Here is a 12196-nt window from a genome sequence, read left to right on the forward strand (position 1 = left end):
CAAACTTAGTTGGTCTCTAAGGTGCTACTGGAAGGAATTTTTTATTTTATTTTGTTTCGACTATGGCAGACCAACACAGCTACCTACCTGTAACCACAAGGGTGTGTGTTTGTGTGTAGTGGGGCTCTTGAGATTGGAACCAAGGCAGCTTGCACCTGCATGGAACTTAATTAAATTAGTTATTCTAAATTAGTCTTCTAAAAGTCAGATAGTTGTTTATTTCCTTGACATCTGAAGTGAGGGCTTTCCACAGGGCAGGTGCCACCACCAAGAAGGCCTTCTGTCTGGTTCCCTGTAACTTTGCTTCTGCAATGAGGGAACCGCCAGAAGGCCCTCAGAGCTGGACCTCAGTGCTCAGGCTGAATGATGGGGTGGAGATGCTCCTTCAAGTATACTGGGTCCCAAAACATCTGGAGGGCTGAGTTTGCCTATGCCTGGCATAGATATCACCTTTATCTATAAAATAAACTCAAAGCAGCTCACAAGGGCCTCACACACTAAACAAAGCACAACTAAGTGGTTTAAGTTACAATGCAAAACAGTTCAAATTACTAAAATCAATTTCGTACGCTAAAAACCAAGAGCAGAATAAAGCAAATCAGTGTGGAAATGGGGGGACAAGACTTGAGCAAGCAGAGTGGAGCTAAAAAGCTCGCATGAAGCTTCAAAGAGAAGGTTAAGGACAAGTTGATTCTGCATCAGATTTTAATTGCTGATATGCAAGAAATCCTAATCGAAAGAGATTTTGAATGGACCACCTGTGGCTCAGTCACGTTTTGCCTGTTTTCTTTTTAAAAAAGAAAAAGCACATTCAGGCCAGGAAACACAGCAGAAATGCTGGATTAAATGTATGCACACCAGTTTTGGAAGGGCATAAACAACATCTGGTTTTCTTGGCTTTTGTTGCATGAATTTCCCAATTAGCTGCTTTTCCAGCACTTTGTTTGTTTTTTAAGGGAGACTGGAAGATGTAAGAGTCATCAGTGCCATCAGTGTAAGGGGAGCACAATCCAAACTTTGGGGAGCACAATCCATGGTTCAGAGAGAGACATATGATTGGTGCCTTGGGAGACAGAGAGAGGAGCAGGAGTCTCATCAGCCAACCCTTTTTTCAACAGGATCATCACGTTGTCTACTCTCTGGACATCCCTTCCATTGCATATCCAACAGGTGCCTTCTCTCCTGGTTTTTTGGCACCTGCTAAACAAGGCTTCCAAAATCATCGGTTGGTATCTACATAGCTCCATCCTTATTTCAGACATTGTGCTACATCAACATATCACAATATTTAGCTGGTGATATATCACAATGCTGAAAACCAGTTCTTGCCCAGCCCTAGTGTGGAGAGTTGGCAGTTTCCCAATCCCCAAGTTAATATTCCTGAAACCTGTGAGCTTCCCACCAGCCAGGGGCGTTGGGGAAAAACCCATTGCCGGTGAGAGCCCTGAGTGGCAGGTCACCTGCTTTGCAAGATTGTTGTGTGCCGTGGGCTCTGGGATGCTGGCTCAGATCAAGTTTCCTCAGTTTTTCAGTGTATCAAATATCCCTCGCAGCAACAGTAAAATCACACGTTGCAACTCGCCCTTTGAGATGCACCTGATGGTGGATATCCTGAGACAGAACAGACAATCGTTGGGTTGTTCCCATTTATTTCTTGCAGAGGAGTCTCCATGTCTAAATCCGTGAGTGACAATGCCGTCTCTACTCTTAATATCGAGAGACAGCAACACAGTCAAGGTTGTCATCACTGAAATTAATTGTTGTTTCAATTAATTGTTCCAATTAGTCTCTCTCTCTCTCTTCAGTTATGCCTTTCTAGAACAATCACACCTGAGATGCTTAGGGAAATTGGAAGTGCTCTGTGGGTCACATACTCTGCAATTAAAACTCTTACCATCTATAATGAGTTTCCTGCCATGTTTTCACTGTTACCCTAAGAACACCTATATGCAGAGTGGGTGGTCTTGGGGTGGATAGCTTTGTGTTGCATGTCAATGAATAAAGGACAGAGGGAGAAATGAAGACAACATTTCTGTGCACACCTACATAGGAGTAAGCCTCATTTTGCATAGTGGGGCAGAATTATTTTGTGTAGGATCCTGGATGGCTCAGTTGGTCGAGCATGAGACTCTTAATCTCAGTGTCGTGGGTTCGAGTCCCACATTGGGCAGAAGATTCCTGCACTGCTGGGGGTTGGACGAGATGACCCTCGTGGTTCCTTCCAACTCTACAATTCTGTGATTCTATGACTGTTCACTCGCTGGGGAATGCTTTTCAGTTGCTGGGAACATGACCAGATATGGTTACTGTACTCACGCCCAATAGCCCCATCCATGTTCCCCACTACAGATATCATGGTGGTAGCATTATGTTTAGAGTGTTGGGAGAGACCAGGGTTCAAATCGCCACTCAATCATGAAGCTCGCTGGGTGACCTCGGGTCATTCTCCATCGCTTAGCCTAACCCACCTCCCAGGGTTGCTGTGAGGATGAAATTGGGAGGAAGAAGAACCATGTATGCCACATTGAGCTCCTTAGAAGATAAAGGTGGTCTATAAATGTAACAAATTACTTAAATGCAGCACTGAGTCCACTCTTGCACCTCAGCAGCAGATGACCAAAGTCACATCTGGGTGTAGCAGAAATGCAGCAATCTTTTTCCTCGAAGCATTTTGCTTGTATTTTTTTAGGGAAAGGTTGGGCAGCCATTCTCTAGCAATGCTTAGCTCCCTGCAGAACATATCCTGCCTCAGAGCAGATTGACATCCTTCCCTAGCAAAAACAAACATTATTCCTCTCTCCTCCTTTTCAAAGGTTACTGGGGTCTCTGGAACTCTTTGGAGAACAGAGCTCATTAAGCTCGAAACCAAAACTTTTCTGGGTGATTGAAGAGCTGACCCTCCTTGATGCCGCCGACTTTCAGAAGCTGGGCTTGTTTGTTTTGTTTATCGGGTGCTCATGTTAATGTTGGCTCCAAACACACAATGAAAAGAGTTTTCTTCATGCATTCTACAGCTAAAAGGAAGGCTGGTTCAGAATGGCTGGTATTTCTGACCCAAAAGCTGTTAAAAGGTTCCCTTTTTAAAACCTATTCATGTCCCAAACAATCGTAGAAACTAGTTTGCCAGCAATGCTATGGTGGGATTTTCATCCTAATGGGGACTGCTCTGGTAGCAAAAAGGTTTCCAGAGTTGGTGTCCTTAACTTGATGATGTACTTCCTAAAAGAGAATCAGCCACGGCCTTTTCAGCAGATGTTCACATGTAGCAACTTCTCATTTTTCTACACAAATGCCTGCTTACAGGTGGTGCAACAAATGGCCTCTGCCAGTTGCCTGCATTTACAGTGCCAAATGCCACCAAATTTCCAAAATTGCTGATTCAGAAGAAGAAGAACAAACTGGATGCAGAAGGGAGACCTGCCAGTTTTTGATGCTCATAAATGCACAACGGGGAGCATCACCAAGCAATAGACATGCGGAAAGAGTCACAGAAGCAACAATGAACTGGAGAGTCTTCACCACAACCACCAAAACATTAGCCTACCTCATAAACCTTTGGGGTGTTCCTCAAATTTCTAGAATGCTCACACTCATTCTTACTATGAGCCCCTTCAACAGTAGTCTTGCATACCCTCCAACATTTCTCCAATGAAAATAGAGAGGTCCTATTCAACAACAACAAGAAGAACAATTATTATTATTATTATTATTATTATTATTATTATTATTATTATTATTATTATTATTATTATTTTATATCCCACCCATCTGACTGGGTTGCCCCAGGCACCCTGGGTAGCTTCCAACATACATAAAAGCATTTTAAAAAAAACAAAACTTCCCTGTACAGGACTGCTATCAGGTGTCTTCTAAAGGTTGTGTAGTTACTTATCTCATTGGCTTGGTCATCACATAACTTCATACACTCCAAGATTTCTCCAATGAAAATAGGGATGGCCTAAGGAAAAGCAGGACAGGATCAAATCAGAAACTGGGATGGCTTCTGTAAATCTTGGGCTATCCTTGAAAAATAGAGACACCACAAGGTCTGGTCTTGGGTGATCAGTACTGGAATAATTTTCAGAAATACTTAGGTGAGGTTGTCTCAGCTCAAGAGAACTTCTCATTCAGGGCTTCACACAGTTTCCTCAGGGTTCAGATATTTCTCCCATCCTTTGATATCTGCCCTGCTGACTCATATCTTCCCAGCTTTCGTAGGCACATTCCACAGTTTGAAGGCTAGACTTCCTGAGACATTGAGTCATGGGTAGTTTGTTCAGTTGCATGCAGTTTGACCCCCAACTTCTTCTTTGTCTGGCAAAGTGCAGAAGCGAAAGAAAAAAGAAGAAAAGCCCTGGTGAAGTAATGCAGAGGCTAATGGAGGACATGAGACCTAGTGCCACATCAAACTGAGAAGATCCAGCATAATAATTCAAACTGCTGAAAAAGTGTCTCCTAAGACTAGGATTTGACATTGACCAGTTGTTTTACTGGTCAAGAAGAGTCAGACACGACTGAACGACTGAACAACAACAAGTTGTTTTACTACAACAAGCAACACTTCAATAGATTGATTTGGTAAATCTGAAACGCCTCCGTTTAATGCATAGTTCTCCTTCATAAAATGCCCATATGAAGGCTCCTATAATCTATAAATGAACATAATCAACTCCAGACACGTTGACTGCTTTCTTTTTATAAGAAGGCAATTTGATACAGGACGCAACCTGGAGACAAATGGAAGTTATTGCACTCCTAGTGTCTGGAAGAGAATGGTCTAAGGAAGGCCCCAGGCTACCTTAAGGGATATTGGAAGTCAAATGGCCCTCAGCAGCACTTTGGAGCTGGGTACAATTCTGAGGAAAATGCACTTCAAGCAATTATAAGGCTCCAGAAGAATTGTGGGTTTTGCCTGATGACAAATCTGCTGTAACTGCATGCAAGTTTGTGAAAAACAGCTGTACATATGAACAGGGTCATGCCTCATCTCTCTTTATATATATTTTATAGAGAAACTACTGCTTCTGTTTCTTTTTCATGAAGGAGGCAAGAATAATACAGCTGTCTAAGTTCCTTTGATTTCCCACGAGATCAAGACAATTTAGTGCTATTTTTGTCTTTGAAGAAAATCCAGTTTTTCATTTACCCATCTTGTACGTTGGCTCACAAGGTTTCACACCCCACTCACTCAGTTTTTAAAAAGAGAGGTATAAAAACATAAAAAGTGCTAGCAGGTGTCAAAGGGAATAAGACATGTAATACATTCAGGTGTGGGCAGAGTTTCTTGGGCTTGCTGATCGGAAGGTTGGCGGTTCAAATCCACCCCACGGAGTGAGCTCCCGTTGCTCTATCCCAGCTCCTGCCAACCTAGCAATTCAAAAGCATACCAGTGCAAGTACATAAATGGGTACCACTGGGGTGGGAAGGCAAACGGTGATTCTGTGCGCTCTGGTTTCCCTCATGGTGTCCCATTGCACCAGAAGCAGTTTAGCCCTGCTGGCCACATGACCCAGAAAGCTGTCTGTGGACAAACACCGGCTCCCTCAGCCTGAAAGGAGATGAGTGCCACAACTCCAGAGTCGCCTTTGACTGGACTTAACTGTCCAGGGGTCCTTGACCTTTACTGTACCTTTTTACCTACGAACCTTCTCATTGACAGATCTCTGATAAAATTCAAAAAATGCCACAGGCAGTGTTCGTTCCTCTCCATGCAGGTATGTCATATAACTTGCTTCATGAACTCCATGTTGTCCTATTAGAAAATAGCCTTTTTGACTCCTGAGGTCACTTGACTGTCTCTGGGCAGAGTGGCCTTTGATATCGTGTTGGATCCAAAGCTTCCATGAATAGCTTCTGTGAACAGGACTCTCTCTCCATGAAGGGAAGGAATTCCCTCTCATGGAAAACCACGCTTCTATTTACTGGAGGAAACCTTTCAGTCAAACCCACCAAGGGACGGGCAAGGCAAGTTGCTAAAAGTGCAATCATACCATGCCATCAATCCATTTGTGCTCATAATATTGACAGAAAAGGGCATGTTTGGTTACAGTTCTGCTTGGGGTCAGGAAAGTGGACTGACGGATATGCTAACACATTATGGAGTCTAGTATACAGTTTAGATTGTTGACTTTATGCAATTATTATTTATAATATGCTGTGCCTCCTGCTATTTTCTGCTTGGTTTGCATTTAATCTTTTCTGGATTGGTTGTGTATCTATTGGAAGGGAGAGAGATGCTGTTCCATTCTAGCCTATTTGTATTCCTGTGGCAAAACCAGTACTAGGGGGATGTGGCCGATTTCCCCCAAGAAATGTTTTCAGGTGATAACCAATTCATTGTCATAGACCTTGTCTGGATTCTGGACGAAGGGGAATTGATTTTCACCTTCAGAAAACAAACACGTTGCACAAAAAATCTATAAAGACAGCAAAATGAATGAATTGTTCCCCTATTAAAATTGGATTGTTTAAGAAAAGCCGCTATGTCACAAAAGATTCATTCACGAAGCATGCCACAGAGGACAAGGGTGCCTCTTAATGAAATGCATAAACTTCTTTCTGAAACATTTAACAAAGCCTTAAAACATGCAATCAATGTGCCTCAGTGAAGCTCTGTCTGTCTTTCTTACTTAATGGGGAAGTGGCATTCACCCACGCCTTCAGCTGTAACCAATCAGCTGAATACATGAAATGCATTTGCTGATTTCAGCACAGCTTATTGATCCCAGCAGTTCCTGCACACAAGACTGTGTCATTTTGTGCATTCTGAGATGTGCTGACTCTTCTGCGACGCAGCTGCTTCATGCAATGCATTGCTGGAAGTCAGCAAAAACATCTCCCATATGCTTAGGTGAATGCACTGCCCGTAAAAAACGTTGCCAGGTCTCAAAAATTGCTCCCATTTGCATAACATAGGTAGGGCAGGAATGTGTGCGAGATATTTGTTTCTTAGTTTGCAAAGTAATTGGGGGGAGAGGGATTGCAACACATTGTCAAGTCATTAATCCTTGAGAGCTAAACATTGGAGGTAGCTTGCCTTACAAATGCATTTGCATGTCTAGAAGCAGTGTGCAAGTCCAAAACTGGTAATATTTTTGGCAGTGGTGAGAGATATAAAGTAGGTGGGCAAACATCTCTTCACCAACACTCTGCAGAGATACTGAGGAGAGTGTGGGTTGGGTAGCCTGTGCCTTGTGGTAGACCCAAACCATTGCAGCTGGATTGAATGATCCTCCTTGCCTTTCTGTTGACTTAAAGTTAAAGGGACCCCTGACCATTAGGTTCAATCGCAGACAACTCTGAAGTTGCAGCGCTCATCTCGCTTTACTGGCCGAGGGAGCCGGTGTACAGCTTCCAGGTCATATGGCCAGCATAACTAAGCCGCTTCTGGCAAACCAGAGCAATACACAGAAACGCCATTTACCTTCCTGCCAGAGCAGTACCTATTTATCTACTTGCACTTTGACATGCTTTTGAACTGCTAGGTGGGCAGGAGCTGGGACCGAACAATGGGAGCTCACCCCATCGCGGGGATTCGAACTGCCAACCTCCTGATCAGCAAGCCCTAGGCTCTGTGGTTTAACCCACAGCGCCACCCGCGTCCCTTCTGTTGACTTACCTGCAAGCGATATGACCGAGAAAGGTGGAAGGTGGATTTCTGGTTCCACCCCTTTCACCAAATTAAATGGTATCCTGCGCAGATTTGCACAGAGGCTTCCATGCAGGGCTTCGACTGAAGGCAATTGCTGGGCCAGAGTCTTTCCCATCCTGGTGCTCTTAAAATGATTCTGCACAATCTGAGCAACAGGGGCAATAAAGGAGAAACCATCCTAACTGAGGCATGATCTCCAAAGCAACTCGTTAAAAGGGCGTCCAGAATAATCCAGTCCTGCATATCCCAGCCCTCGTGCATTTCTGAAACAATTATGGAGGTAGGCTCTACTCACTGCTGAAACAGTTATTCTTAAAAGGATACGCCCCTCGCTGGGCTCTCGGTGCTGCAGCTGCTAACACAGTGTATGAAACACTGGCCTGCCCAATTAATTGTCCTTTTTTGAGGAAGGTTTTTCTCGACAGAGACTCCTAATTAAAACCAGCTAAGTCTAGAGGGAATGGAGATGGCACCATTCCTTATTAAAGGGATCAGAAGCTAGATTAAAATACAGGTTCCCCAACACGTATTAAGAAGTGCTTACCGTAATTTATGCCAGCATTTTTGGTGGTCCCATTCAATGTGCAATTTTGCATTCCAGAAGCCGTGAGCAAAAATAAGAATATAATAAATGGCTGGACAGCCATCTGTTGGAGATGTTCCAGCTCTGGTTTTCCTGCATTTTCAAGCAGGGGGTTGAAACAAATGGCCCCAAATAGCCCTTCAACCCTATGACTCTAACCACTAGGGATTCCCTCCCAATTGGGGGACCTCCAAAATTTTCTCGCTAGCTGGGAGGTTTTGATTGCAGAGGCAGTGACAATGGCTTGCACATCCCCTCATTAATCCCCAGGCATTCTAATCTTTTCAGGATCTCCTCTAACATTGCTTCATTTGATAAAAAGGCTGTTTACTTATTTAAATATCTTTAATTAGTGCTCGTTGTTACTGAGCTATTGCTGCAGATTGCATTAGCAGAGCTGGCCAAGAACAGGCAGCTGAATACATTTTCTCCTCTCCGGTGCTGTGATGTTCACATCTCCCAGCGGGGCTGAACAAAAATAGCTGTCACAAATGAGGCTGACCAATATTGGGCTTTAATTGAGCTAACCCACTTGTTTCCATGACCAATTTTTGACCAGCTGGGTCTCCCCCGTCCCGCCTCCCCCCATTCCATGTTGTGCTATCCCAGGTGGAATTGAGATTTCAGGAGGATTGAGAGAGAGGCGATGTTTGTGCTTATCGTGTTAATGCTTAATTGCAACATTTGTAATAGTTAATGCATCTGTATGTATATTAGTAATATATCACCACATTATAATGTGCTGATGCTATTAATATTCATTAATATTTAAACATTTAAATGCAGATATGTTTAAATAATAGATTCAGATGTATAGCCACATCTGGAGTTTTCATTCCGTTTTTCAGGAAAATACTTGTGCAACCAGGCAAGTTCACAGATGCGTACTTTTAAAAACTAAACTAAAGCAGATTTTTCAGGGGTGTTTTTATTCCACTGGTTCGTGCTGTAAAAGGATCTTGGGGTGGAGGCTACAGTTAGCTGGATAAAACCTTCCTGAAGGAAGACAGTTCAAAACTGCTTTTGCTCACAGTGTGTCTCTGTTTATTTCTCCAGCCTGTTCATCAACCATCCATACTCTAAGTTGCTCAGGAAGATACAGATTGGGCAGGAGTCATCTATGTTGTCATACATGCTGAATGAGATTTGCTTATGCAATGAGACTTTCCCAACCTCTGCTCCCCTCCCCTCCCCAAAGACCTTGCTCTGGAGGGTTGGGAGAAGCCCAGAACAGGTTTAAGGGGTGCACTGGGTGGAGAGAAGGGGGAAAATCATATTGCACAAGTGGATCTCTGGTTCCTTGCATGCATGCCCCACTTAGCCAAACATTCAATCAGATTTGGCTATATAGCAGCATTTCTGTGGCTTCAAATGGCAAGAAAGGAGAATCTGACTAAATGTTAGGAAGAACTTTCTGATAGAGCTGTTTGAATGGACTACCTTGGAAAATATTGGGCTCTCTTTCATTGGAGGTTTTTGAACACAGGCTCGATGTTCATCTGCCAAGGATTCTTTAACTGTGATTCCAGCATCACAGGGGTTGGACTAGATGACCCCTGGTGTTCCTTCCAGCTCTACAGTTCTATGATTTTATGATCACTGAGGGTAAATGAAGACACCCTGTTGAACTCACTCTGGATGAAGGGGCAAAAGAGGGAATGTCCGGACAGGACTGTTTTCTGACTTGTTATGCTGTGCAAACAGTATCATTGCCCACCTACAGTGGCATAGCATGAGTTGCCAGTGCCCGGGGCAAGCCAAGTAGTGTGCCCCCTCACCTGTGGACCATTAGCACACCCTGAGTCCGTGTTCCTGAACCAGTCCAGTTCCTGAACACCAGTATTGAACCCCTTACCCCCAACACATGTATTGTATCCCTAGGAAACATATATAATTTAACAATCAGAACTGCAAAATTATAAAACAACCCCAATAAAGAAAATCTAAAACAGCAGGCAATATGAAACAACGTTAAAAGCACCGCAAGAATTGACACACTAAATGCCATTGATATAAAACATATTTTTGATTTCTGTCTAAAAGATTGTCATGAGGGAGCCATCCAAATGGCAAAACAGAATCTCTTCCAGAAGCTGCAGTGCCACCACTGAGAAGTCCCCGTGTTTCATGTTCCTTTGTCTCTTTCTGCCCCATACCTATGGAGGGCTAGATCATCTTCCCTAGCGACCGCTTTTGCTTCCTCATGTGCATCCCATTTAACACACATGGTTGCTTTTGATTACTTTTGTCCTATTGCAGTCAATCACTTGCATCAGCGTTTGCCAACCTGGAGCCCTCCTGAAGTTTTGGACTGCAGCCCTCACAGATAGGTCTTTTTGCTTGGTGCCACTGTTTTATTTCCATGTGTTTACTGACCTCTGCCCAATTAGATGGAGCATCTCTCCCCCACCGCACTGCCCTCCCCATTTTGTCTTATTATGCATGTGTTAATCAAGGCAACAGGGCCTAACATAATTTCTGTTAAATTGGACTGGATGGGTCCTCACAGAAAACTCTCGTTTATCACTGGTAAGTTTTACGGCCCTTCAGCCAGCTTGTAAACCTTTCCGAAGTGCTAATTTCCAAGCCAATTTGAATTAATTAATGAGAGAGGATGCGGGAAAGCTTTGTCGCTTCCAACGTAAGATCATCAGATTGGAAGTTAGATTTGTGATGGTTGTTGAAAATCCATCTCAGAAACAGCCGGCATAGGATGGGGTGGTTAATTAGCTGCGATGGCGGCTGATCTCGAGAGAATATTCTTTCATACCTGACGTGACAAACTGAAATGAGATGCTGAGGAGAAGGATAAACAAATTTAGATGCACATTAAAGGAGAACTAGGCCATTTGGTGGGTGGGTCTCGACAACAAAATAGGTTCCGAGGCTGAATTCTCGTTGCGCCAGGAGTGGTATAGTCATGTTGGCCACGCAACCCGGAAAGCTGTCTGTGGAAGAACGCTGGCTCCCTCGGCCTGAAAGCAAGAAGAGCGCCACACCCCATAGTCACCTTTGACTGGATTTAGCTGTCCATGAGTCCTTTACCTTATCTTCACCTACTACTCATTATGGCCTACTGCTCTAATGCTCCAGGATCCGAGGCTGTAGCCCTCTGAAGAACCTCTGCAGGCCCCCTTGAGTGGAAGAGGGCTGTTCTGTTTCTGTTTCCAAGGGGGCTTCCCATAGGCATCTGGGCTGAGCAGTGGGAGAAAAGGATGCTGAACTGGAGAAGCATTTAAAAACAGAGCAAAGCAAAGCCCTCCCTGCGACTGCTTTTGACAAACAATGAAAGTGATGGGAGCTCTGATCATGGATCTTCTCTAAACATGTTTGGCCCTGAGGCAGGAAGTTGTCCAAGGGTAAAATGCTGCTCACTAATCTGGATGGAGTTTTTGTTTCGATGCAATTTATTTAGCAAGAGCAAGAGATCCGCTGTCTCACACAAGCCCACGATAATATTGAGAGAGAGATGGATGCCTGCCATTTAAAATGGTTTTTATTTATATTTATTTTTTAAGGACAGACTATCATTTGTAAGACTAATCAGCCTCTCTGCAGGCATGTTGAAGATGATGTGAGCCGTGCTTTATACTGCCATCATATCTCAGAAGCGTGGGAAGAAAATTGCTGGGATTAGTTCATCAAAACGATCCTTTCTTCCCATATAGAGAAGTCGCCCTCGTCTCACCATCATGTTTGCATCATTGTTCTAGACTGGAATGAAGCTGGTTCCCCTTGGATACAGGCATGCTGAAAAGGCAACAAGCAAGGGAGGCAAAAAATAGCCGTTTGTGTTCAGCGTGTGCCGTTCTACACTATCCATCTGTTCGTTCGCCCTCAACAACTGCAGAAAGGAGCTTAGTCAGATCTTAGCCGGGGGGGGGGGGCAGAGGACACCGTTCCCAGTGTGAACGGTACAGTAGATGACATTTTGTTCACAACTGGAAACAGTAGAGGTGAGA

The 12196-nt window shown here is 43.9% G+C and overlaps 1 non-coding gene across 1 annotated transcript; it reads left to right on the top strand.

The window, feature by feature from the left end:
• Positions 1-2097: 2097 nt before the first annotated feature.
• TRNAK-CUU lies at positions 2098-2170 on the top strand. The gene has a single exon. It is a non-coding gene; the product is annotated as a tRNA-Lys (tRNA).
• The last annotated feature ends 10026 nt before the right edge of the window (positions 2171-12196 follow it).

Source organism: Lacerta agilis, chromosome 16 (assembly GCF_009819535.1).
Source record: "Lacerta agilis isolate rLacAgi1 chromosome 16, rLacAgi1.pri, whole genome shotgun sequence".
Taxonomy (NCBI): Eukaryota; Metazoa; Chordata; class Lepidosauria; order Squamata; family Lacertidae; genus Lacerta; species Lacerta agilis.